General features: G+C 40.5%; 1 protein-coding gene across 3 annotated transcripts in view; it reads left to right on the top strand.

Moving 5' to 3' along the window:
• The window catches only part of tnrc6c1 (trinucleotide repeat containing adaptor 6C1), a 69,981-nt gene that overhangs the window by 2,998 nt on the left and 40,401 nt on the right, over positions 1-26,582 (top strand). The window contains exon 1 of one of the 3 annotated variants that reach the window (XM_044181973.1): positions 24,215-24,344. The exons of 1 other annotated variant lie outside the window; for it this stretch is intronic. The gene's annotated coding sequence lies outside the window, so the exon portion shown is untranslated. Of the gene's footprint in view, positions 1-24,214; positions 24,345-26,582 lie in introns of those variants that run through there. One more of the 3 variants, XM_044181974.1, reaches the window with a different exon arrangement.

Raw genomic sequence — 26,582 nt, forward strand, 5'->3', positions numbered from 1 at the left:
TCTCTAAGCCTGCAGTGAGAGGCAGAGAGAGTATGTGCTCTTTATTAGAGGAGAAATGTTGGCACAAAGTCCCTCTGTAAATTCACTCTGCGCTGCTCTACTGATCCTCCTGCCTTCACTTCGTCTCCACAGCACCTCGGTCTCCATTTTGTTCCTGTCTCTGTCTCTGTCTCCGCTCTTAATAAATTCAATATTGTTAGGCCTGGTGTATGACATGGATTGTTTGTTTGTTTTTCTTTTAGTTTCCATACGCAGCTGTGAGGTTTGAGCAGTTTCCACCCACGATACAGTAGACAACAAAAGCATTTCAGTGTTGGCTCCATTCCTCTGTGAGAGGTGGGTGGGGAGCTTGTTATTGATCAATAACTGTCATATCAGGGTTGATATATTTAGATACTCAATTTTCTGCAGACAATGAAAAGGGGCTAATGTGTTAGAGTTTGTGTGTAGGTGTCTGCATATGTGACAGAAACACCATGAGCACTTCAATTTAAAAAAAAATCAGCATGGTGTTATTCCTCACAATTAGAGGTCCTGTGCTCACACCATGTACCAGTGACCCCTGGATTACAATTGACCATTCTTGACCCCCCAGTTATTGCTGCTACGCCTGTCAAACCTCTCTAGAGGCAGAAAAAAAAAGCAGGCTTCTCATTTCTGTGAAAGGTTTTTAAAAAATGCACTTGTGGTTACATATGTGATACAATGCTAAAAGACGGAGGCTAAAGCTGCATGACCCAGGCAAAAAGTCAGCATCCTCACCAGTTGATGATCCATGAAGACAGGGAAATAAATTAACAGCATTGTTCTTGTATTGTAATATAGAGCTAGTTCAAGGTACATTTATTTGTCATTGTACAACACAGGGCTGCACAATGAAATGAAAGTTGCAGTCCCCCTTCACGCTACACACACAGAACATATATACAAATATTTTAAATTAAAGTAGAATTAAAATATATATAATAATAAAAACAATAAATACAGTTACTTATATACATATATTATACAAAGGTAGTGGTATGGTAATGTGCAAAACCAGCATAGCAGAAAGTTCCATGTCATTTATTTTTGGTGGAGTTTGGAGGTGGAGTCTGAGGAAAGAAGCTGCTCTGTGGTCAACAGCAGATACTTCTGTGTCACTTGCCAGACGGCAGCAGGGTGAACAGGCTGTGGCTGGAGTGGGTACTGCCTTTTAGTATCCTTTGGGCTCTGCGCAGACACCTCAGCTCTCTGATATCACTGATGCTGCGTAGGTTGGTAACAATGATGTTCTGGGTGGTTTTAATTACCCGCTGCAGAGCCCTCGTGTCCTGGGCTGTGCACATCCCATGCCAGTTTATAATGTCTCCAGTTAGGATGCTTTCTATTGCTCCTCTGTAAATGTTAACAAGGAATTTTGTTAGTTTGTTCTAGTATTATACATGTAAGTGTTTCAAAGGATTTTTTTGATGTGATGTGCGCACGCACACACACACACACACACACACACACACACGTCCACATCCCTGTGCACTCTACGTAGAGGTTGGAGATTATGCACCATGGAGATGACAAGGCTGTCTGTACAAAATGATTTCAGCACTCTCTCTCCTTGTATCTCCTATTTTTCACATTTTATCTCCATCCACTGATTTGACTGTTGTGTCTCTTTTGTCTTGTCATTGTTTGTACGTTGTTTGTTTCTTCCAGGATGTTCAAGGTGTCCCTCTCTATAAAACTACATCTTTTATTGGACCTTGATTGTCTTAATGGTATTGCCAAAATGTCTGTTACATTTAGTGTGTGTGTGTGTGTGTGTGTGTGTGTGTGTGTATACACACGCCACATTGGCAGCCTATCCATTAACCTGGTGCTAATCTACACACTGCAGAAACAAGTGGATTAGAGCCTGCCAGCCTCCGCAGCCAATAGCCTTTGACAGATAGTATCCTTCACTCTAACACAAACACATGCAGATACACACACTCACACCAACACGCAAGTGGTCTAGTTGTGTGCTGTAATAATATTATAGAGTATACCCCCACATGAAATTAGATTTATCTATTATGACACAGCTGCGTGTGTGTGGATTGTGCATATTTACAACTATTTGTCAGTTTTTCTTCCTGTCATCGAGACAGCCCATCTCAACAGTGTCAGCTACTGAAAACACCAAACTCCTTTCCATCACTCATAGCACAGTTGAAAAACGCAACCTTGTTTTTTTCTTTTTTCACCTCAATAAGGCTTTTACAGCCATGCTAATGACATAAAACCCCAAATGAGACTGCTTTATTAAAGAAGTGTGTGGTTTTATAATTTTGACTATTTACAGCTCTACTGCTCAGGTTCTATTCATTACAGACGACCCCTGGAAGGTTTCATTCATTAAGTAGGATGCTTGGGTTCAAAGAGACACAAGAGGAGGCGGCATTATGCTTTAAAGATTCTCGGAATTGATGCAGAGATACTGTGATACAAAGAATGAAAGCCAAAGGGCTTAGTGTCCTTTTATTCAGTGGATGGAAATCTACATCCTATTCCCTGCGGCTAAAAGCATGCTGCTTAGTTAGTTAGACATTTTTCTGAGAACACGACACCCACATGCAGTATTTTCTCTTACTTTTGATTAAACTGCTGTATTGAATAGTTTTTTGTGTTCAGAGGGCATGACAAAGGTCACAAGACAGAAACAATACATATGTTCTGTTAATTTTATTAATTAAGTGCAAAGAAAGGTGCATGTGTGAGTTAAATCGACTGCCAAGTTTTCTGCCATATATTTATTACTAATAAAATCTCCATGTTTTGAGCAGATGAAATGAACGGATTAATGCTAAATATTTCCTTGTGTATTCCATGAAGCTCCGATATCTGACTTGAGCTGGTAGCTGAATAGCAGTGCATTCATAAGCTATGCTCTCCAGAAATCAGACCCAGAAGGCATGCAAAAAGGAAATGTCAACGTTGTTAAAAGCGTCATGTAAATTTGTGTAAAGTTTCCTGCTTTACAAAGGTTGCTGTTCAGCAGCCAACTCTTGAAGGAATAGTTCTGGGAAATACGTTTATACGTTCTTGCCTTTCTTAGATGAGAAGATTGATACCACTCTCATATATGTGCAGTAAATGTGTAGCTCAAGCCAACAGCTGGTTAGCTTAGCTTAACTGGAAACAGGGCAAAACAGCTTGTCTACCAGTGGAGACTCCAGGAAGTTACTCGACAAGAAAGCGAATAAGTGTATTTACCAAAATGTCGAACAATTCCTTCAAATCTCCGATGTTGGAGTTTCCTTGAACACTCCCAACAAATGAAGAATTCCAAGACAGTCCCTGCTTTCAGCTGTGTCTTTACACTTTGATAAAGTAAAAAAAAAAATAAAATGCTGTCTGAAGATTCACTGGGACAGATTATCTCAAGTACATTTCACAGACATTTTCATCCCATAGATTCATGACCTGAAAAAAAAGAATCTTAAACTTTATGATATGCTTTGTAATATTAAGTATGAAAGATTTGTAATTAATTAAAGGTAAAATATGCAAAACAGGGGTACCCCAGTGGCTCACCTGGTGGAGCGCACGCCCTAAGTACAAGGCCTTGAGTCCTGAGTCCTTTATGCAGCGGCCGGGGCTCAAATCCAGCCAGCGGCACTTTGCTGCATGTCATCCCCCCCCTCAACATTTCATCCCCCCCCACATTTCCGGTCTCTCTTCAGCTGTTCCTATCAAATAAAGGCAAAAGTCCCCCCAAAAATCTTTAAAAATATGAAAAACAAAACCACTATGTGGTTTTGAGTACCTTGTGTCATTTCATCGTAGCTCTGATGCACAGATAGCTAATGGGCTGGTGCCATTTTCACAGCAGTGTAGTTTAGCATCTGTCCAACAGGACCACATGAAAGTAGTCGGGCTCTGAGAGCTTTGAAGGATGCAAATCTCTACAGAGTCAGAGAGGGGTTTGCAATGCACTAATGTCTTGCTGTGGATTTATCCAGGATTTTTAGAATCTTGTAAAGAATGAAAGAGTATTTTCTGGCTGAGATTACAAGAATCAGAACAGGGGGGAGAGAAGTTAGGCGTACCTGTCCTTTTGCTACTCTGCTTTTTTCACCTTTTTCTTCTTCCTTCTCCTCTTGTCTAGATCTCTGCTTCTTACACCACAGAGGAAAGATCTCACACACAAGCACACTTGAAAACAATTGTACAAACATGTAAGGTGGTTGGACAGTGTGTCTAAGCTGTACTGAGTGGGGAGCTGACGGAGGCCTGAGGGAGGTGTTTATCCTGTTGTGGAGCTGACAAAATAGGGGCTTACTTTTCAGATTTAATGGCCATGTTGGACCCTGCCGCAGGGATACACGCATTTAAACCCTAATACACCAAATTAATACAGTCACACAGGCACAGAAGACCAGAAGTAATGGAGACAGAACGACAGAAACTAGCCCTGTATCTTAAGCTAACCATGTATAATGGACAGCTGATTAATCAACCCTGTGATTATGTCTCACAACCTTAAAGGAATGGTTCAACAACGCGCTACAAAAAACAAAAAAAATGGAAGTGTAAAAATGACTATTTGCTGTTTTACTGGAGGTTATGTGCCTGACTGATTTTATTGAACAGTTGCCAGGCAACCAGTCGAGATTTCTGGAAGTTACATTACCCATAACAGAGTTAAACAAATGAGATATAAGGTGTTAATTGGTGAATTTTAGAGATGCTGCTATGGATGTTACCATTAGACTGTTTCCCCATTTCCAATCTTTGTGCTAAGCTAAGCTAACTGGCTAGATGTAGCTTAATATTTCATGAACAGATACAAGAGTGCTATCAGTACTTATCTTACTGACACCTTGCTCAACAACACTGATGTCTAATCTCTGTTAACAGCAGAGATTTAGCTGTCATATCTTGCTAGTGGAAAATTACATGATGCCAGTGGAGCTTATGCTAATCTACAGAAAAAGACACAGCATGGCACAAACATCTCCATCAAGTATGGAAAAGCTTGTTCCTTGTCGGGAATCAATCCTCTTCAACCACAACAACATCTGACAACAAAGAGTCAAGATCTTGAAGATCTTGATCTTCCATTCACCATATCATGTATTTTGTCATTTGCTCCTACGCTAATATTCATATTATTAATGTTATAGTTTAATGTTATCATGCCGGCGTTGTTTTAATTATGTCACCATAACATTTTGTGATTGAACAGGGCAGTTCTAAAGAAACACATGCTGTAGGTTTGAACAGTTGCCACTCACTAATTTACTAAAAGTAGTTTCTTATGAAACAACTTAATGTGGATCATCACAGAAATCAGAGTGTGTCAAGTTGATAAGTTGTTTAGTAACAGTAAGCTGTTGTGCATTTTGTCGAAATACGGACACGAAAAAAACAGACACTCATCCTAAAAGTAGTAATTAATTTACAGATACTGTCCCTGTTGTTATTTTAGCAACCAAACAGTGCCATCAAATTCCAAAAGTTCAGTATTCTGCTTGTTGAGTATCTCGCAATACTTTTGCGATTCCCCCTGCATTAAGATTTGTGTTCTCTCATAATACTTTGCGATTGTTATGGTGATCATGGTTGTGATAGTTTTTAATGGGTGTAACTCTAACTACATGCAGGGTTGTGCAGTGAATTGACATGGTTGTGCTGGCTGAGCGTTGTGGTGAAGCTATTCTTGAACTCTGGTGGTGTTATTGGTAACACATCTGTCATATGGGATAGAAGCACTGTTGTTCAAATCCTGAGTGCCTGGCTTAACGATACTTTCTTGGCTAATGTTAACATTAGTACAGCTACCATAACCATATGCATAGCACCATAGAAACCACCACAACTCCAGCTGTAGCCCTAGCAATAACCTCATCCACAGCTTCAACCACCACAGCCAGGCAGAGCAGCTAACATTTCATTTTAAGATACTGATACTATAATGATTTTTTTTTTGTTTTACTAGGCAGTAGAGGCTTGTTAAACCCATTTTAACACCAAAAAGGTGTTTCACAATGCTATTGTAGGTCAACAATGGTAACTGGTACAGATGCAAAAGCTTCCCACAGTTTGTACCACAGTGTTAAATAAGTTACTGTATAATAACACCTCGATAATTAGCCAGGCATAAAATAGGACTGCAGACTTTATGGAACAACACGGATGATGTACTGTACAGTATATACAGGCAGCATTAAATTACCTTTACCCTCTGCCTCCACTGAGACAGGGGTCAGCTTCTTGGAAAATGCCAGGGCACAAGACAAGATGAATATTGCCTAGATTCTAGCAGATACACACACACACACACACACACACACACACACACACACACACACACACACACACACTCAATGTACATACAGACACACACCTCAGCACCAAGGTGTAACTCAAATTCTCTGGCTTAATTAAGAGCAGCATACTTTGTAGCTGCCATCTCGTTTAGCTAATTAGTCATGAATATGAAATGCCAGGAGTTTAATTAGCTTGCCATTGTGAGAGAGAGAGAGAGAGAGAGAGAGAGAGAGAGAGAGAGAGATATCACAGACTAATTTTCTCTCCTCTCTTGGTCACACTTTATATTATGAAGGCCTAGTAGAAATGTAATTTGATTCCTTTGTAACAATCAGTAAGTTGTAGGAGAGTACATGCAAGTTCATTTCTACTCTCTTACTGTATATTTAACAAGGGCTGTGTATTTTAAATTAATGTTGATATTCGTTTTCATTTGGTTTCATGGGGGGTGTTTAGAGCAAAGGCAGAGAGAGTGTCTGGAAGGTTTAGCAGACAGGTAGATGGGTCTGGGGTCCATTCTTCGGTTGGTAATTAGATTGATTAAGGCTGAGCTGGTGCTGGAGACACGACGACAGGGAGTGGGAAATGGAGATGGATGAGCCTGCAGGGCTGCAGCTACGAGATAGGAATGGGGAATAGAGCTCATCTCGGCTAGCCGTCTGTCTGTCTGGCTGCTGTGGGGAGAAGAATAGGCCATTCGGCTTTAATCCTCTCTCCATCCCCAGTCTGTGCCTGGACTGAGCCGGGCACAGATTAATTCCCACCAAGATGTCACTGGGCCGTGTGCTTGTGAGTTTGTCCTTTTTGATTGGTGGATGGACTCTTCTTTTGTGTTTGCTTTGTATTTTTGTGCTCCATCACTGTTGTGTGCGTGTTTCTCTTGCTCTCTTGATTGCTGAGGCAAGCTGAAGTTTAGCAACCTTACAGGCACACACACACTGCTGTGATTGTGTGGTGAGGAGCACAGGTGTGCTCAGTGTGTGTGTGTGTATCACTCCCCGTGGAGTTAATGTTTGATCAGGGAGAGAATGAGAGAGAGAGATGAAGCATAACTCACCGTACCGTGATTACTTTCTGTCTACAGGCAGAGCTGTAACCAAACCACAGCTTCCTCAGTCAATATCAGGTTTCAGAGGTACGACTGCTAGGTGTTTTCCAGACATTTCAGTGCTCACTTGGGAAATTGACATCCCACACAATGACATTTCACCCAAATAACACAGTCAGCCATCAACCATTTGTTACCTGTCAGATATTGTGTTTAATGTGGGTTACCAGGGAAACTGCTCTATTTAGCATGCAGTCTTTGTCGTAGTGTCAAATAAAATAGCAATTAACTCACTGTCCACCCACCCAGACCTCAGTACATTAGGCGTTAGGCAGAGCACAGAGGATCATGGCAGGACTGATTGGAGGCTGAGTGGTGCAACACATGCTCAGTAAATAGGTTTTGTTGTTGATGGAGGAAGATACAAGGGGGTCTCATGGGCAAGTCCTTACACCCAACAGAAACAAGAAATGACCTCTGGAAGTACATTATCCCAGTCAATACATAGACATTCTGTTCTTTGTATTTGTGACACGTCAATGTAATTTTTAACTGATCTAGCAGCTCATCTAGCAGCTCTGTGAGGCTATACTAAGGCACAGTTGTGCTATGAGCTAAATGCTAATGTCAGCATGCTAACATGCTCACAGTGACGATGCTGACATGCAGATGTTTAACAGGTAATGTTCACTATGTTTACCATTGCAGTTTAGCATGTTAGCATGCTAACATTTGGTAATTTAGAACTAAACACGAAGTACAGCTGAGGCTGACAGGAATGTCATTATTTTTGTTAATTATTAGTATTGGGAAAAATTGCCATCCCTAAAGCCACACTGCTAGCATGGCTAAAAAAATATTTTTCTGAATGTAAATCAATCTACAGCATATAAAAAAGCAATTTGCTCATGGTTAAATGTTGGGCCACTAAGTACACAATTACAGGACTGCTTTACCTCCTATCATCCATTTTGGTGGTTCCAACTTACTAGCAAGCGGGGGAAAAAAATATATGACTAGAATATGGATACAGAGGATGTTTGAGGGATTGTGGATATGTAAAGGTAAAGTGAGAAGAAGTAGCTTAGAAGGAATCAGCATGTGCTGTCTTGAGTACAGGCGGCGTGTTTTGCTCCTGCCTCTCTAACAGAAGAGGCGTGATATCAATCTAAATCTCTCTTAGGAACTCAATCACTTGAGAGAGCTGATTCAATAGAAAGACCTCAGCCTTCCATTCATCACCAGAAAGAAGAGCTGTGCAGCACTGAAAATTAACACAAGTACAACGTATGCGTGTACTTGCAAATATTGTCTAAAGCGAATAATGGTCCATATATTTTCTCCTTCTCCCCCTCTCGCCCTTTACACACACACACACACACACACACACACACACACACACACACACACACACACACACACGGGCTAACCCCTGTTGCAACAAAATTAAAATTGTAATGGTTATTGATCTGTGGTTTATAAATAACACCCTTGTTCATCATGCTCTTCACACCCTCCCCACGTTTTCACTCTCTTAAATATTAAAAGCACTCTTTATGACTGCACATACACAGTTAGCAACCCTCCGGGCTACGTTGTGCGCATGAATATTTTATTTCTTTACTAAAAACATCCAGGTTTCTAACAGCAAAGTCTCAGGGCTTCACCTAGAGAAAACTGTGTGTAAAGATGTAAAGAAAACCTCAAACATTTTCTTCTTGCATCCAGGGCTTAAAGCAATGCAAAGAGTTGTGAACTATACTAAAAGTGTTTATCTATCACAGTCCATCCTCTTCTCTTCCCACCATTATCACCATGATTATAATCTGTAGGTAATAGGCTACATTTTAGGACTTTGCTTTTGGAAGTGCAAAAAGGTTGGCAGCCATTTTGGTCACTGATCAGCTGTTGTGAAGGTTATAATGTCAGGGGTCGTGTCTGGGCTGGTCTGTCTGAAGCCCTGACCTCTGACCTCTCCTCAGATGCCCAGGGGAGTCTAGGATTGACAAGGTGAAAAGTGCCTCGTATTGACTCATGTACACCAACTGTTTAAATAAAAGACTTAAAAGGCTTTAAATATAAGGCTACAGCAAGCAGTCGGGTAGCTTAGTTTAGCATAAAGTCTGGAAACGGGGGGAAAAACACTTAGCCTGGGTCTATCCAGCATTAAAATCCACCTACTAGCGCCAGTAAAGCTCACTAATTAGCACTTTATATCTCATTTGTTTAATTCTTACAAAAACTGAAGTGTAAAAAATGACAATAGGACATTTTACTTTTTATGAGCCGGACTAGTAATTTCTGGGAGGCTCTGGTGGTTGCCTTGCTGGACAGAGCCATTGTTGGACAGAGCAAGGCTAATTCCCCCTGTGTTCAGTCTTTGTGCTAGGCTAAGTGGCAGCTGGCTGTAGCCTTAAGGTGTGTTCAGACAGTGAGCGAAGTAAATGAGTTCACTGTGCGTCATTTGTGTAAATTTGACCGCTGGACCATTTGTACAGCCTGTGTTAATTCGCCCCAAATAGCCAATGTACCAACTGTGCAAACGTTAGCTGTAAGCTAGCTAGTAACAAACATACTGACGGTGCGTGTGGGAGTGTGCATGTGTGTCTGTTAAGCTCATCCTCTGACTGAACTCACAACTCACCAGAAACGCCAGTTCTTTCTTTTATTTCCCTCCATTTTCTTCTCCACTCTTTACGTCCATGAAGCAGATTCATAAAGCCAACGAGATAAAAGTAAGTTTTTTGCTGAAGTTGAAACATTTTCAACTCTCACTGACTCACGTGTTTCCATTGACTTTGTATGCAATCACACCCCCTCTAAAGTTCGCCTTGCATATTTTCCAAAGTGTCAAACTAAGCCTTTAAACATGATAATCAAGTGGATTTTATTATCTTCTTGAAAGTGATTGAGGTGATTGGGTGTGTGTTTTTGCCATGTGGACAGACCCAGTGTGCTGTTTAGATACAGCAATTTGTGAACACAGCATATTTATTTCTTTGACACATTTAAACTCTCTTTCTCTCTTTCTCACACTCTCTCTCACACACACACATACTTTATTATCTACTTATTATCTTTATTATCTTTGTGAGGACCGTCATTGACATAAAGCATTTCCTTGCCCCTTACTCTAACCTTAACCATCACAACTAAATGCCTAATTCTAACCCTCACCCTTACCATAACCATAACCTAATTCTAACCTAACCCTTAAAACCAAGTCTTAACCTTCAAACAGCCCTTTGAAGTTGTGAGGACTGGCCAAAATGTCCTCACTTTCCAAAAATGTCCTCACTCTGTAGGTAAAAAAATGTGTTTCAGTGCTCAATATGTAGCAAGTATAAGTGTGCGCACACACACACACACACACACACGCACACACACCTTTATTTATCGTTGCCACTGCAGGAGGGGATGTGATAAGAGAGCATCCTAGTAGGAGATGAAACACAAATGAACGTACTGTTGGAAACTTTGTTTCATTGTCAATTCATGCACCTGCAACTTAAAGGTCATGTCATAAAATAAAGCTCCGTGAAGCAGATAACAGTGAAATGAGTAAAGGTGGAGGAACAAAGGCGGACCCGTCTCCCCTCGCCCGTCTCTTTCTTCTCCTCCTCTCTTTATCTGTTAATGAAGCACAATCCTCTCAAGAGCACAAGCGCTGGGATTTGTCAAGTTATCACAGGCTTGGTTCGTCTGCCCAGCTCAACACTCTGCTACTCTTTAATATTACAGCTTCTGTGTGTCAGTCTGTCTGCCCATCTGTCTGAATTTTAAGTTAGTTTTTTCCACATTCCTTCATATATTTTTCTCTCCTTCAAAATACTTCTCAGTCTATCTTTTAGTTTAGAGCACCTTCCTCTCCTACCATCTGTTTTTCTCTCCTCTCTCTCCTGCAGTTACTACTGCTGAGGATCAGAGTAGATGGCCAGGAGCCCAACATCAGGTCAAATTTCATTCTCTGTTTACAAGCATCAGCTATAGTCTTGTGCACACGTTTTTCCTCAGAATGTGTTTATTGCAAAAGTCTATCCCCAGAAAAACTCACTGTATAGGATTCCACATAAAAATGATGCGTAATATTTGCTGCTAATAGTATTAACCGTGGCCTGGGAGATGTCTAATCACAGAGATGTGATTTTCATGTGCTGATTTCCATAAATATAAAATACTCTGCCATTGCACCTCACACACCTCATGAATTTGACTGAAGCTGGAACAGTGTAATTTCCAACAGATATTAAAAGATGCAAAATTGCATAATTGTGTTGCCTGTGTAACAATAGTTTTGGTCCACAATGACAACATTATCAGCATCCCAATCCACCTCAGGCCCCTCACCCACTGCAATAGAGTATGCTAATGATGCTACGCTAACAGCCACAATAAAAGTAATGATAATTACCAAGGCGAAGGGGGTAGTAACAATAACAAACCCTGTGATGTATAGTGAATTATAAATATCCTCCCTGCTGTAATTTCATAGTTAATTCAGATTTTTATTCAGGGTTAGGAAAATTGGCTCTCTGTGCTTTGTGAAATGTGTGTGTGTGTGTGACTGCAAATAAACCTAATGTATATAAATGTATATTGATATGTTATGTTTACCGGATGTTTTATATTGCTGCATGCATGACTTCATCTGTTTATTGTGTGTATGCAAAAACACATGATCCCTGTGTGTTTGCTTGTCTGGTTTATAGCTGATAGATAAATATATTTGTGGCCCAGCATCAGAAAGATGATTTTGTAGATATTGTTACTGGTCAATGTATGACTCACCTGTGGGTGGCAGTGTGTGTGTGTGTGTGTGTGTGTGTGTGTGTGTGTGTGTGTCTATACATGTCTGTACGTGACACTCTTGGAGTGTAAATTCATCTGCGATTGTGCAATAACGCATTCGCTCACAATGCGTGTGTGTGCATGTGCATGAGCGATGATAGCATATGCTGTGATGCAACTTCTCTCTGGTTGGAGCCTCAGCAGCTGTTTGATCATGCAGCACAGTGACAGTTTTGTCATGTTGAATGTTCAGTGTGTCCCGAGAGGGAAGTGCGCGCGACAGCCACCGAGGACTGTCCAGTTGACTGATTTGTGTTGGGAAACACACACACACACGCTATACACACCATCACCTCACACACTACGCTGCTGACACACAGAGTGTATGTGTACATGCACACACATCTCGCCTGAGGGTCTGTCACAGTTCCCCTAGAGAGGCTGCTGGGTTTGGTTTTATTGCCTGTATTGATCGTGGCTCGCGTCGAGTAGAGGAATCAATATGTGGATTATAGGGGGTAGTTAGCTGCCTGAGAAATCCTCCAGTTCTCTGCCACCTCTCACATTCACACTCAGCACCTGATCATTGCTGTGTAACACAGAGAAAAGAGGGACGCATAAATTCACAGATCTATGTCTGTGTCACTGACAGTGGACAGAGATAGAGACAGACGCTTCCTGTGTCCAGAAGAATTGTATTTAAATGAAGGTGGGCACACGAGCGTCTACTCAGCCTCTCTTCTCCCTGCCAGAGCCCCACCCGGATACCCCACACTCACAGCCTATATCTACATCTACAGTAATTGACATTTTCCATTTGGCAGGTTCTGTATCTCCCTCTTGTTATTTCTATGGCAACCAGTGGTGGGGGCCTTAGCTGAGTGAGTTAGCTGCGCCCCTTGGGCCAAGGCGTCTCGCCGTCTGCCTGTTCCTAAAAGCTGACAACAGAGCACAGGGGATTTTCTTACTGCCCATTTAATAAGGTAAAAAGTCAGACACTCTAATAATACCTGATTCCATTTAGGCTTGTAATTATGAGCCAGCAAGCTACTTGGTGGAAAAACTGCACATTTTAACAATAGCTGTCACACCTGGATAAGTCTACCTTACTGGTGTTAATTACATTATTTCTTTTTCAGTAAAATTGCTAATCTATTAAATATCTTTAATATCTGAGTGAGTAATCAATTTGCTCATATTTGTGGATCTTCCAGGTGATGATGAGTTTTCTCCTTTGTGCTGTTCATGTGATAATGCCACATAGCATGCCCAGATGATACATTAATATACATTTTTATATATAATAGTAATAGCATAATGTCTCAAGTATAAGACATATTTTCTTTTGTGTGTATATTTCAACATCAATATGTCTTTTCTTCTCTATCCTCTCACATTTTGCTTGTTCTTCTCCCAGATTCTCCTACATACATGATACTCATTACTGTCTCTCTCACATTGCATCTGTCTCCTCATTCCCTCTCTTTACCTCTGTCTTTTCATCTCTCTGTCGCTGTCTTTGCCTTTCTCTTTCTCCCTCTTTTCCCATCTTCACACAATAGAGTGAAAACAGGGTGAGAGTTTAGAGGGTCTGTCCCAGCAGCTCCGGTTGTAGTGCAGCAATTAGGGGCTTGTCAAGATAACAGTGAAACGAATACACACATATACAAAACACACACACACAGTGTGGATAATGGAAGACTTAACAGCACTTGTTCCTTCTCTCACATATGCAAGGCTTGTCATGTGGCCTTTTGTGGTGTAATGGCTGCATTTGTCAGTGTGGATTTCACTTTTCTGTCATTTTCACAGCAGGATACCATATACCTCTCTCGCTCTCGCTCTGTTTGTTGTTTGTGACAAGCAGTAAAAACAAGATGTTAAGTTGTTGCAAATGTAAATGGCCATGACAGAAATAATTGAAGATATAGATTATGCACCCAGGCTGTCATCACAAAATCCCATGTGCTGGGCCTTTCTGTATTGAACACACAGACGCACTAGCATTCTCACCACTGCATGTACAGACAGATAGACAAACAACTCGTCATTGTCATAAATGCTGCTAATAAGGAAGATATTTCGCTCTTTCCTTGTAACTCTCTGGTACTTCCCAGCACTCATCTGACCATACCTGTCACACAGGCTGCTGGGTTTTTCTCTTGATGAAATGGCCGGTCATGTGCTGTGGATAAAATAACTAGTCTGACGAAGTCTGTCTCAACCTCATTTCACAGATAAACAAATAAATACAGAGCTCTAATATGATGCCTTATATGATAAGCAACATTACTGCACATTGTCTCCCTTTCTAACATGCCAGTACATTCATACATCAAATGCAGCATGTTTGGGTGGTGAATTTTTGTGTTTTTCCCACTGTGGCATAGCCATAAGTCAGCCTAATATTTTAAGGGGCCATAAAGAGATGAATGACCTGCTGGGCTGCTGCCAGAGCAGTTCTTAAAAGGCTCTTTTAATTTTGCCGATTTGGAGCATTTTGTGCTTTCCTAAATGGATCTTTAGTGGTTTATAACAGTGTCCCATCATGACCCAAGAGTGTTCAGCTTTTCACTGCAACCAAACACTGCAGCAGCTGATTAATTTCACCCAAGGGAAATGAGCTGGCGTAGCTGTAATGTAATAGTGCAAGGCAAACAGACCATTTTATTTTTTTACAGTTTTGATAGGTAAATAAAGGTAAGAGAGGAAAGGTTGAGAAAAGAATAGAAAGAAGAGCAGAGGGGTGTCCACACAGGGCAAATGGAGAATCCATACAGAGCTCATGAAAGAATGGAGATTTTAACATGCTTTATCCAACCTAGCCTCCCCACAAACCTTCAACCACTCTCCTACCACTCTCCTACTGCTGATAATAGACAGACACAAAAAGATACTAAAACCCCTCCCTTGGACCATGTGTTCGCTTCTGTGTTCGAGTTTTTGTGTGTTGTTTCGAGCCCCCTGCTGCACCACATGGGGTGGGCTCAGGGGACAATAAGTGTATTGCTAGCGGTATGATTTAAAGGCCTGCTGACCAGAGTTAGAAGAATAGATATCCTTGTGCTGCAATTAGCAGATGCTACTGTACACACAGGGCTGTTGCATGCCAGAAATGTTTATAGATACTGCTAGGTATTATTTTGGTTATTTTTACTCACACCTTTAATTTATTACCAATTCAGTAGGTTTCAAAAGCATAGTGTCTTGGCCAATAGTATTAATTAGCATTTTCCAAGATCCCTTTTAAAATTCTCCATAAATAGCTCAAACTTTGATCTTCTACACCAGTGATTCCCAACCAGGGGTAGCTACTTGTACCCCAGCAGTTGCCAGGGGCTACATGGAAAGACTGTAGAGAAGCTCAAAGTCAGCTGGAACACCTGAACACATGTTGCAATTGACAATGCGTGAAAAGTAGTTAGCAAGCGAGCAGGGGTCTGAGCAAGTCTGAGAAGTTAGCTAAAAGTACTGGATAAAGGGTTGAAATAGACAGCTAAAAGTTATGAATAAACAGTTCAAATAGTTAGCTAAAAGGACATTGTTAAAATGGCTAAAATGAATGGATAAATGCTTAGATAAAAGTAATAAATAAACAGTTGAAATAGCTAAATGTAATGAATAAATGGTTGAATTAGACAGCTTAAAGTAATAGATGAAACTTACAGCGCCACCAGCAAACTTGACCAAACTGACCAAAACATTGATAGTTCAATTGTATGAAAAAAAACAATATTATAATATTGAAACAATATCCACTCATATATAATTAATAGTGTTAAATAACATCCAGTTTAAAATCAATTCATATGAACACGTTTGGAACATGCCAAGTGGTGTTGATGAAGAGGTACTTGAGTTCACCTGACAGTGACAGGGCTGTGGGGGTACAGTATATCAGACAAAAAAGGTTGGGAACCACAACACTGTCTGACAACTTTCTATATCAACATGTTCCAGTGTGCCAATGAAACTATATCACTCTTAAAATTAGTGAAATTTTCAAATCCACATTGTATCCACATTGTCTTGGAAACATTGGTATTTTGATAAGTTCTCTGTGTTTGAGCAAAGTTTGTTCTGCACAACAGTGCAAAAGTTTGTAAAAATACATGTTGAATATGCTGCCGTAGCCTCGAAAAACATTATTGATCTTGGTCTTGTACTTGTATTGGCTTTAGCCTCATTTAGTACAGCTTTGACTCAGACAAGGCTGCAGCTCAGTGTTCAAACAGCTTCATACCTGTTATGTGTGAATACACTACATACGCAGGCGTATAGACGCCTTATTTGACAAAAAGGAAGTGCTTTGACTTGAGGTATTATTATTAAACGCAAAATTATGTCAGTCTTATATATTTTTCTAAAAATTGTCCATATCAGTAAATCAGACATTATTAAATTGTCCGATGTCTTAACCAGCCTCCCCATAACATGGTTTCAATCTATTACATCTGTTTAATCTATCGCACACTGCATCGTCTTGCATCTTAACCCGTTTCATTTCAAGCTTCTCTATTACGACCCTCTTCTCTCTCTTCTGTCTCCGCTTGTCTCATTGTCTTTCTGTCTGTCTCCCTCTCTCTCTGGGGAGAGGGCCGAGGGCATTATGTGCTGCTATGAATGATTCATCGCCCTCTGTGGTGTATGTGCATGGACTAGAAAACAAGGAGGGAAAGAGAGGGTAAGGTAGATGGTTGCAGGAAAGGGAGATGAGGTGACAGGAGAACGAACATAGCCAGAGGTCAGCAGCAGGAAGCACATGGTGAAATGATGAGGTTTTGGGTAAAACAACACAAAGAGGATTTTCTTTTAGCTAACATGCAATGACCATTGTGTTATTTCATTAACATTGTGTTTATCTTGGTTTTTGCCTTAAGGACAGTCTTTACCTTCATTGGCAGAAGATTTCTGAAATTAATGTTCTCATTACTACTTAGGGGTGCACAGTCCTCGGGGTGCTAATTGTAATTCATCATCTTGTAAAATCTCATTTTATTGTCCCATTTATCTCAATACATCTCAGGCTTTATCCCTCCTTTCATACTTTTTTTTTTTTTTTTACCAATAATGGAACTTATTCTCCCAAAAAACCCTTCCCATACACTCTTAACCTCTCATAAATTCATAACCACTCCAGCAGAAAACACTTCACACTTGCATCAAGACAGCGAGACCCTTGAAACAACATTATTTTTTCTTATCTAATTTCCCACGACCTGGAATAGATTATCTGCTGGATGATTAAGACCTGCTGAATAATTAAGTGGACAATAATGCAAATTCATGAATAATATATCTGTTTATGATGGCGAGGCATAGATAGCGGTTGCTGCGGCGCTGACAAGAAGATTGATGCTGTGGCCCAGATAAGATCTCTCCAGTGAGGGGATGCTGCAGACGGCGACGCTGCCCATATTCATTAGGCCACTGTCATTGGCTTCTGTGTGTAATGACAAACTTATGTATAATTTACAGGCACATCACAAGGCAGAGGGGCATACATGATAGAACGAAACAAACAGTTTTTTGGCACGAGGCATATGGAGTTTTGCTTTATAATCCTACAGTATGTTCCCATAGGTTGTGACTGGTCAATTCCTCACTTGGTTTATTTCTATTGCTTTTTTATTTTAATCCTCTCTTTCTCTCTGAAGTGTAACTGAGTGTGTGTGGTGAAGCATGGAGTATGTCCAGTATGTTTCCAATGTACATGTATGCCAGCAGTCTGCTAAAGTGTGGTCTGTCACATAGGCAGATGGTGGACTTGACATCAATGTAAGTGCAGTGCTCTGTATCATGATGCAGTGTAATAAAGGCTTCAGACCTTTGTGTTGGAATGGGTGTGTAGAACTGTGTGTTAGGCATCTCCGTGCAAATTTGGATGCAGATTAACGTGTGTATATGGACTGCATGCTCCAGCTTCAAAAACAATGAAACAAATCCTCCATTCAGCTCACCCCACCCTGTTCTAGTCCAGCCCAGCGCTGCAGAGCCTGTAGCACCCCAGCCAGTTTGATCACATTTGCGATTAGAGCTGTGGCCAAGCGATGGTGAATTATGCCTGAGCTGTTACTTTGCTGTAGCTGCCGGGGGAAATGAGGCAGCTAGGCTGCATTTGCCCCCACTACCGCCGACCTTGGAGGTCACTCACAGGAAGGAGACATTCATCATTCTGACACATGGATGCTGGGAGAAGAGGATGGTGTGTGTGTGTGTGTGTGGGGGGGCATCTATTACTATTACAGTGTTATTCCACTCAACACTTCTGTGCTCCCAATAGTATTAAAGCAGTAGCTGAAGATATGCAGTGTATATGTCATTGTTTCCTTACTGTACTGAACTACTCAGCTTACAGAGATTTTGTATTTTGTGTGATGCTGTTGTTAATTGAATTAGTTTATGATATGATGGTTTTATGAACACATAAGCATTCTTTGTTTCTGGTAAAAGACTGGTCTTCCCTTCTAGCTATCGCTCTCTTTGCGCCTAGTCTCTCTTTGTCTCTCTGTTTCTCTCCTGCTTTCTGTGCATGTAATCGTGAGTGGCAGACGAATATCGACCATGGCCATTGTTGGCCCAAGTGTCTATTTGCTCACTAGAAAAGACTCATTATGTTACAACAGATTGATATCTCTGCCCCCAAGGACTTTAATCTCATCTCAAATAAAAATAGAGACAATCATAGCTGTTGGTGGGGTGACACTTTTAGCTCTGTGGCGCGTTCGTCGCTCTCCACCCCACCCCAACGAGTGACCTTGGCAGGTGCGCTCAGCAATGGGATGCCCTGACTTTGAAGGATGACAAACAGACAAGCTTTCATAGCATATTACTGTGTCATCTCTTCCTCCCAATGTGTTCTCTCTGTGGGAGAGATGTGCTTCATATGTGTGTGTATTTCTGTGTTTGTACATATGTGCTCAACTGAGTATACGTAAGAAGATGTAAGATTGGTCATAAGAGGAAAGGGAGGGGAAAAAATATCTTTTAGACATAACACAAAGAAATAGAGAATTATAAAGAGTGGGGACAGAAAGCTTTGACAAAAGCATTGAGAAGGCAAATTAATGTTTGCCGGAGCTTAATTGTTCAATTGAATCCATAAAGGCACACAATTATGTTTATGCATGCCATAAATCTGATTAGCGCTGAGTGCCGCTCTGCAAGACACAACACAGTCTGTATGGGGGGCTAATGCCCACTCACACAGCTCATGTCTGATTAGCTGCAAAGCATCACTTATCTCTCTTTCTATTACCGCACAATCTATGAGGTGAAGTATGATGATGTATCACTCAAACTAATTGCCCAGTCTTTTCTTATTTGGAACTCAAACATCAGTGACAGAAGCGTTAAAATGACCTCCATACTGAAAAAGAGACAAGTCTGTTTTATTGATGATTTATGATTATATATGAAATAAATCAATGCTTCTATGCCTTTAGTGTGTGAAAAAGAAATATTTTTCATGCTTGTAATGTCTGGCCATTCAACATTATGAATTATCTTCACTTTCCATTTATCCTTTACTTGCCTCAGCTCCTCTTCCTAACACCAACATCCTCCATTTTCCCAGCATTTTTGAGAAAATACCCCGTCATTAGATCATCAGATCACATCAGATCCATACTGATGGACTCCCTCCAGTTTGCAGAAGACTGATGCTGACATAAGAAATGTCTTTATTTACTCACTCTAATGAACATGCTCCAGGCAACTGTAATGTCACCTGCTGTCTCACTACACTTCAAACATAAGTATTAGCCCGGAGCCGTGTAGCCTCCAGTAGTTTTCAGATGACTGCTCTAATGTAAGAATAATGCATCAATACAGGCAAAGAGTAGGAGAAGTGGGCTCTGTAGAAGTGGATTGTGTTACACACACCTGGCAACTTTTTGCATATGTTTAGAACTTAAGACTATTTGATAATGGAACATCAGTGCACATTTTACACATCACAAAGAGGTTTAAATTCACATCACTGTTTCATTAATACTTCCTTGCCCTTATTTAAGTCATATTCAGTTGTGGAAGAAGTATTCAGATCCTTTACGTAAAGTAAAATTAGCAAAAGTAAGGTCCTGAAGTAAACATGTCACCTACAGTAAGTAAAGAATGTATTAGTATCTAAATGTACTTAAAGTATCAAAAGTAAAAGTACTCATGATTTAGAAAAATGGCCCCTGTGAATGTCATTATGTTATTTTAACTGATGCATTAATGTTTAAGTAGAATTTTACAGTTACAGTTACTCAAGGTGGACCTAATTTAAACTATACAGGTCATGTTGGGTAGTTTAATTTGTAACAGTGCATTGTATTTCATATTTTTTTATGTTTTGTATGTAAAATTGTAATCTAAAGTAACTATTGTAATTATAGCTTTAAAATATGTAGTGGAGTAAAAGCTTCAATAAATCATTTGAATTGTAGTAGAGTAGACATATACAGCAGCATGAAATGGAAATATTTAAGTGCAGTAAAAAAAATACCTCAAATTTGTACTTAATTAAGTACAGTACTTGAATAAACTGACATGGATACAATTCACCACTGTTGACATTTAGCATTGATATTTTAGAATTAAGCATAAATAATGTGAATTATTTATATCTTAACACGTGCAATCTTCAACAAGCATGAGCCTATTAAGACAGCACGTGTACCTACCTCTATGTGTGTAAGCTGTGTTTCCAACCCAGGTAATACCTTTAACTGAATCAATACAAATGTCTCTCTGGTCTCCCAGACCTGCCTCCTCCTTGGTATGAAATTGCACTTTGATTGACCCACTTCATCTCCCACAGGGAGAGGCAGGTTGATTCGGTAACAATCTGATCATTGAACTTTACCCTTCTGCCAATCAGGTCAGCTGGCCAGGATCATAATTAAATTTCTCAGATTCACAATGACTGGCTGCGTGCACTGATCAATGCTGCTAACGTCCACAGTGTAAACAGCAAGGTTAGATTTCTCACAACAAAACACATTCAAGTATACAGAATTCAAATATTTAGACATTTATTTATTTATACATTCTTTGACACGCAAGGGTAAAGAAAGCTTTTTGTCTTGTTTCTTGTCTTTTTTCAATCATAACCTACTAACAGTCAGTTTGTAAACATGCCGATGGTTGCCAAATATCAGTATCACTGATCTCCATTCATATCCTAGCTCACTGACATTCGCTAGCAGCGACTGGTACTCCATCCACTCCACTCTCCGGCCTTCGTTTACAAAAACAATATCAGGAGTGTTACAGATGTTACAGAACAGGCTGTGTGAGATATTAATCCATCCTGGCATCAATTGGCATCAAAGAGCAGCAAATGTATTTACAGGTGGGGGTTTTTCCTTTGGAGTTAAATTGATTAACGAGTAAACCGGTGCAAATTGAGTGAACTACAAAGCATAATTACATGTAAACTAACATGTCACCTACTGCCCCTGTACTGTAGCTGCAAACACTGGGCTGCTTTCTTCTTCAGATTTAATATCACCAGTTGATCTAAAGATCACGTACAGTGAAGAAGAGGATAGCTACCAGTGAACCTTTTGTCTTCAGTCTCATCTCCATTACAGTCCCGTCCTATGAAATGATATGCAATGACCAAAGAGGTCACAGTCCTTTTCACTTTAACGACCACACAACCAGGGTAAGTAGACTTTGTTTTCAGTGTAGCTCAGTAACTCAGCACTCAGCACAACATGAATAAAATAAATAGTACAGTGAATCACACAACAAGCTGAATTTACAGACAGGCAAAAATCAAATTACAGTCTCTACAGCAGTATTTCCTAAATAAACCTTGAGCAAGGCACTCAACCCATTTCTGAGCATTCACTATACAGTAAGTCATGTTGGATAAGACTGTTGAATAGATATTTTAATCATTATGAATAGAACAGTGAGAAGAGGGTATCAGCCACAATGGAGGTACACCGTGGAAATATCACACATACTGAAAACACACAAAGTTTGAAAAGGATTCAGGCAATAGATTATTTATATCCACTGCCATGACACATACAAGATTTATCACCAAGTGCGCGATTAGTACCTCCCCTCCTCTCCACACACTTCTCCCCTTGCACTCCATCACCTTGTAGACTGAATAATTGTGTTTTGCCACAGTCACTGTGATGCATATCTCTGCGATTCTCCAGATGTGGGTGACACCATAATCCATATGCCCGCATCACAGAGTACAGATGGCTGTGTAATTGCGAGCACACCCTGCTTTGTGATCAGATTCATAGTTATTTCTTGTGGGTGTTCACCATTTGATGTTTCCAGATTAATTTCCCAATCAGATGCCACTGAAGTCTCATTTAGAGTGGACTTCAGTGTCTGCTAATGAGATACAGACAATGGTATTTATTCAGTTCTTGATCTGGCTCATTGAGTGGTGACATATCAATCTGGCAGGCACTCCAATCCTATCTGTTTCTCCTCAGTTCGATGGTGGAGATAAGGTTTTTACGGAGCCATGCACAGAGCAAATTTCTCACTCTGAAGTGACCAAAACATTGACTTGTGGAAGTTTCACCACTAGTGTACTGAAAATACAAAAATTAATTTGCTGGTTTGAAGCTCATCTACTGTATCACAGCCAGTTTTTTTATGCATCACTCCATGCATGAAACCTCAGGAAGAGGGATCCCTCCCATATGTTTGTACAGAGTAGATAGAAACAATAATAGTGAAATGACACTATGAAGAAATAGAATCACAATATTAGGTAAACATATGAAGAATATTGGTCCAGGAAAATGTCAAGCGACTTCCAGGTGCCATCAAACAGTGGTAGGACCTAGGCCACACAACTCCTCTCTATATGATACAAAGATTTTTCTACAGTTTAGGTGGAGACTGTAAATTGTGTCTAAGCCCTGTAGTGTACTGTTGACATGTCCAAGGTGTCTACGTGCCTGCTGGCTGGCATAACCACCAGCTAACCATGACGCTAAAAGGATCAAGTGGTCTTTGTGTCTAAAGAGACACAAAAATTAAACTGAAACCCAGTGGTGGAAAAATTATATCAGGTCCTTTAATTAAGTAAAAGTATACAAATACATCGATTCCATGGTTAATCATGTAATCGAGTAATGTAAAAATTCTTGATTACATGTGAAAGTCCTGCAGTCAAATTATGTATAATCAGCACAAAATATACTTAAAGTAAAAGAAGGAAAAAACAAAATTCTGCTACATGAATTTATATTCCTTTTTCAGACATTTTTCTAATTATTGCTTTTTTATATTGGATATATTTTTATCTCTTTGGGCCGGGAACAATTATTTAAATGAAACCATCTGAGAAGTTTAGTGGGGAAATCTCTCTTTAACATCTGAAATATGAAAGGGGCTCCAAGTAAACACTGTTTTTTTGTAAGGGGTCACAAGCCAAAAGGGTCAGGACCATTGGGTTGATCTTTAACAATGCATTGTATTTTATAAGCTTGTAATGTGTTTTTTATGTGAAATGTAACTAGTAACTATGGCTGTCACATAATTGTTGTGGAGTCAAAAATACAAAATTTCCCATTGAAATGTAGTGGAGTAGGAGGATAAAGGAGCATAAATTGGAAATACTCAAGTAAAGTACCTCAGAATTGTACTTAAGTACAGTACTTGAGTAAATGTACTTAATTACTTTACACCACTAATTTGGCATTACCCTAGCACATATAAAGTAACACAAACATAAAAATGACACCATAACAGCATCACAGTGTGGAGTAAAGCACTGACATTGGTATATAGTAGAAATTGTGCCCTCTATTGGTGTAAAAAACATGGTACGGGTTCCATGTTGTACAAACTGCAGGCTGAGATGCTGTTATATTTATCCCACAATTCATTTCACTTCACACACGTAGTTTGTTGACTTGTATACTTGCTTACTTTCTTCTTCAGCTATAGTCTATATCGTATAGAAAAAGGAGAAGCACGAGGCCACACAGCTGCAAGCTGGAGCCCATCAGTGCAGAGAGGGGAGTGATGGAGGGGCTGCAGTTGTCATGGAAACGCCGGGGGTGGGGCATTGGGAAGTGGGATCAGTTTGTTTTGTTATTGAAGGTCACGTGGCAATGTGAAGCTCCTCCCTCCTCCCCGTTACCACCGATTGAACCGTCTCGAGCTGCTCCTCCGGTCAGTTACTACAAAATGGCTGCAGAGGCTCCTCCGCCAACGAGAACCTCCTGAACGCTTCATGGTAGGATTTATTAATCCCTTTGGGCGCTTAGCACGACAGATTTGCACCTTCTCGCTTTCCGCTTTCGGTAAACATGCGGAATTGAGAAGTTAAATATGACAGCTGTGATGGGAATGAAAATATTTTCATCTCAGCCCACTTTGACATCAATGTTTTCTTCGCTGCGAGTGCTCTTTATCGCAGTTGTCGGTGGCATATCGGTCCTTATTTTAGTTAGTGCATGGGTTGCTGACGTTAGCACGGATTTTGCAGGTTTTCTTTGAAGTGGCGTAACGTGAATGGTAACTTAGACTAGTTGGTGATTCAAGGGCACCCTGTGTTATTGCTTGCTGAGTAGCTCGGCAGGCATTGGTTGAACGCTTGCTGTTGCATTTGTGTGTAGGAGAGTTCATATGGATATTGCTTCGTGCTGCAGAGAGAGCTGCCTGGATCTAACATGCAGGCCGAGTTTAAATGCTGTACACAGTCCACATACGGTTGCTTTTCCACTTTAATTTACTAAGAATATTTGTTGCCTGTGTATCTTTATCCATTCAGCCATTCACTTATTGAATAGCTAGTAACTTAGTTTGGTAACTGCTGGTCTTCACTTTAAAATAAATGGTGGAGTGGCTACTTTTTGATGCAGTAACGTTAAACACAAATGCTGAGATTAGAGACCTCTGTCTTAACTACGCGTTTCACTGCTTTGACAGTGGGATGGTTGTTGAAATTGTAGCCGGACTGCTTAATATTTTATTAACTCTATCTGTTGGAATCTAACCTGTCGGTCCATGGTTTGAGCATTAGAGAGCTGTGTAAACCTTGACATATAATGCACCAATGACTGCTTCCTGCATCCCCTTAACGACCATCATTGCCATCCTGCAGTGGCACACACTCCTAATGGAGGAGGCAGTGTGTACAGACTGGGAATGCCAGCACCCTGATGCATGTAGAGGGCAGGCTGACGTAAGCTTTGAAGCCCGCTGGTTTTACTAATGTGTGGTGGAAAAAGGAAGGGGGTGGGGGTCTTTTCTGTCCCTGACGGGTCAGGGGCCCCAGTCAGCACCCAAGCCTCTGAAAGAGGCAGTGTGTATTCACAGAGAGGCGCCAAAGGGGACTTGATAACAAAAACAGGCCACTAAATGCTGTGATTACTATAAGGCTTAGGTCATAGCCTCACTTTCAGTTCAAAACTCTCGATGGCTTTTTGCTTAGCACTGGACTAGAGGGCCGAGGGGCATTTTGCCAGATTGTGTCATTTGGTTTGGCGGGTTGTTTGGTGTCAGTGATCAGATGCTTAGCTGGAGTCCTCAGTGGAAATGATGAGCTTGCAGTCTCTGAAAAGCAGTTTGTTGCTGTCAAAGAAAAAAGTTTCTGTTTTGAAGTTTAAATTTGAAAAAAACACACACAAAAAAACAAAGCTAGTTTGCTTGAATGCTACTTCCATTCATCCTATTTTGGTTTTTGAATGCCAGGTAGTTGCTGTATTTTTGTACAAATTACTTCTTTAAGGCTGTTAGCAGTGCACATATCCTTTTCAGTATTAAACAAATTCTAATTCTGTGTAATGGGGTGTCAGACTCTTGGCAGTATTTTTTTAGATAAATGCTACTTAAAAGCAATTTCCTAATTGTCCTTTACAGAAATAAATCTGCAGCAAACAATCAGTTCTCTGTAGCTCAGAGTTATGTGAGCTCTCCCTTACGTACAGGCTATTTTATGAAGACAAATGTGGCAACAGTGAGAAAACTACATGATTGGACTTTAATAAGACATTTCTTAGGGATGTTCTTTGATCTGTTGGACCAATAAATTGTCAACCGGCTTGTGAAAGTGTTCCCATTACTTTTGGAGCTGACAACTGACATTGGGACTGGAGGCAGTGCTTTTGGAGTGTGTCCATACAAGTTATTTTAGGGCCAGTTCAGAGTGCCAGCAGTGCAGCATAAGTTTCTCTTTTCCTTGTCGTCAGGCCGGGTCAGAAAGCATTAACATGACCACACTGAGAATAGCTTCAAGTACTTGAGAGTGTGCAATCCTCTTTGCAGAGTACAAGGACTTTGTCAGTGCTTACCCAGCAGTTTGCAAACCCTCACACAATTTGAAAGGTAGTACACAATTTGACTAACTTCGTCTTCTGCTTTTTGTTTTGTTTTTGGGGTGCGTTTGAGCAGAAGAGCAGAGGGGGCTGTGCATTCTGCTATAGCTGTGGCGGCTGCTGCTGTGGTTGCTAGCGAGCATTCTCCCAAGGGC

This window comes from Siniperca chuatsi, linkage group LG21 (genome assembly GCF_020085105.1).
Source record: "Siniperca chuatsi isolate FFG_IHB_CAS linkage group LG21, ASM2008510v1, whole genome shotgun sequence".
NCBI classification, from domain to species: domain Eukaryota; kingdom Metazoa; phylum Chordata; class Actinopteri; order Centrarchiformes; family Sinipercidae; genus Siniperca; species Siniperca chuatsi.